This window comes from Dendrobium catenatum, unplaced genomic scaffold, assembly GCF_001605985.2.
Source record: "Dendrobium catenatum unplaced genomic scaffold, ASM160598v2 original_scaffold_141811, whole genome shotgun sequence".
In the NCBI taxonomy this organism is placed as follows: Eukaryota; Viridiplantae; Streptophyta; class Magnoliopsida; order Asparagales; family Orchidaceae; genus Dendrobium; species Dendrobium catenatum.
Genome location: NW_021460243.1, coordinates 1 through 2,537, shown reverse-complemented (window position 1 = coordinate 2,537; position 2,537 = coordinate 1). Strand labels below are relative to the sequence as shown.

Below are 2,537 nucleotides of genomic sequence, written 5' to 3'. Positions count from 1 at the left end.
ATATATGTAAGGACCAGACCATATTGGTTTAACCATAAACGACCGACCTGTTCTTTTCCTATAACATCAGGAATTATTAAGGGTTTGTTTGGGATAGCTTTCACACTATTTTGCTTTTCAGGCCACAACTATTGTCTCGTTTGACTACTGTTTTCTTGCTTCATTTTAGAAAATTTTCAGTGATAATAAGCTGCTTTTTACAACCACAGTTGCTAATATATGGATGGTAGCATTAAGAAAACAACTATTCAATTTTATAAAAAAAGAATATATTTATAATATCCATAACAACTTTAAAATAAATTATTTTTCTCACAACAACTTCACAACCACATTTACAAAACACTATGGTGGTCCCACATGGACCTTAAACTGAAAACAAAAAATTTAGGGCATCTCTGAGCATTAAAAGAATGAAGATATGAGAGGTAGTGGCGGGTGAGAGAGGGAGATGATTTAGCAGGAATAGAGGTGATGATAAACCTCAACTCTTAGGGTACTCCACATGTGAGCAAACATGAGGACTAGGAGCTGTTGACTTCAACAACTTCATCAAGGTCATTGGTGGAAACCAAGCGAAAGAGAGGAAATAAGCCATAACATGAAATAAGCCATAACATCTTCTCCTTCTTCCTCTTACAACATCATCATTCTTTCTTCCTTCTTGGATAAGCTACGTAAACACCCAACCTTAATTTTATTCTTGAAAAAGCTAAATAAACTCCCATGGTAATTTTTTTTTGGGGAAATTCTTACATTTATGAATATGAATTAGAATGTTAGTTGGCTTATTGACAACTAATTGATATGATAATTCACTAAACCATAAAAACGGAAAAACCCATGAATATTATTAATTCTCTTAAGTCAAACTACCTAAATACTAAACCATTTTTTTAGTATTGCTCGCTTCGTGGGAATAGGTTTAGCTTGTTCTGTTCCGGGAATAATGAAGTTTGCCTGTTTTTATGTACGTTGTTAATTTTCTTTTCCTGTACGTGTAATGGAATACGGGTAAAATTTTTATTTTCTCTGTAGATGTAATTAGTGAGTTTTCATATATTATTGACAGGCTCATGCATATAACAATTTTGGGCCTTTGAGTGCTTACCTTTCTGTAAATTATCTGGATAGATTCCTGTCATCCTATGAGCTCCCTGTAAGTCCTTCAGTCTATAAATTTGGAAAAAGCTGCTTCAATCGATGCAATATGCTCTACAAACCATATCTCATTACAATGATCTCTACCTGTAGAAAGGAAAAATCTGGATGGCTCAATTATTAGCAGTAGCTTGCTTGTCTTTGGCTGCCAAAATGGAGGCGGCGACGGTCCCTCTATTTCTTGATCTGCAGGTAGTGGAGTAAATATAGCAATTTACGAGCTCATGATTTACTTTCTGTTTCTGACTTATGAACTTTTTTGCTGGATTGATAGGTGGGGGAGGCCAAGTTTGTTTTTGAGGCTAGGACTATATAGAGAATGGAGCTTCTTCTATTGAGTACTCTGAAATGGAGAATGCAATTGGCGTTCTGGATGCTGCATACTTGAGCTACAAAAGGGAAGAAATGACTTGTTCGTCACAGCCAAGCTCTCACCACTCCTCTCCAGCAGAAAAAAGAAGGAAAATTAGCGGGCCTTCTTTTTTATGAAGGGACGAAAGTTCCCCTTTTTTTGTTTCTATACTCATAATGGTTAGAAAAGCTTTAAGTTTCAGGACAATTTAGTTGATTTGATAATGAGATGAAAAAAAATGACAAAAATAATGAAGATGGAGGTATGGATCAGTTGAAATGGCAAAATGGAAGTAATGTATCTTTTGGTTTAAATCGATTTGGCATAAACATGCGGCTATTCGGTATTCTGTATTCCTTTACAATGCCAGGGAAATCTTCATTCTATTCGTTGTTGCTATATATGGTGTTTTGTCTATCAGTCTGTCAGGCAAAAACATTGCAAATTCTTTCAAGGCAACTCCTCATATGTCTCTATAAGTAGCAAAAGTCATCACGAATTACAACAAGTAGGCTAAAAATAAATCTTTTAATTAAAAGTTATTTGTTTGTTAAATGATAAATGCTCCATGATTTTCAATTATTGTAATAATCAATCAAAACGGGGAACTCAGGTTTGTCTGTGGCTCAATCAAACGTTTTGATTGATTATTACAATAATTGAAAATCATGGAGCATTTATCATTTAACAATCAAATAACTTTTAATTAAAAGATTTATTTTTAGCCTACTTGTTGTAATTCGTGATGCCTTTTGCTACTTATCGAGACATATGAGGAGTTGCTTTGGAAGAATTTGCAATGTTTTTGCCTGACAGACTGATAGATAGAACACCATATATAGCAACAACGAATAGAATGAAGATTTCCCTGGCATTGTAAAGGAATACATAATACCGAATATCCGCATGTTTATGCCAAATTGATTTAAACAAAAAGATACATTACTTCCATTTTGCCATTTCAACTGATCCATACCTCCATCTTCATCATTTCTGTCATTTTTTTTCATCTCATTATCAAATC

At 34.2% G+C, this 2,537-nt stretch overlaps 1 long non-coding RNA gene across 1 annotated transcript; it reads left to right on the top strand.

Moving 5' to 3' along the window:
• The first annotated feature begins 901 nt into the window (after positions 1-901).
• Positions 902-1,912, top strand: LOC110112801. The gene is made up of 3 exons (XR_003699710.1): positions 902-1,159; positions 1,255-1,353; positions 1,436-1,912. It is a non-coding gene; the product is annotated as an uncharacterized LOC110112801 (long non-coding RNA).
• Positions 1,913-2,537: the final 625 nt, after the last annotated feature.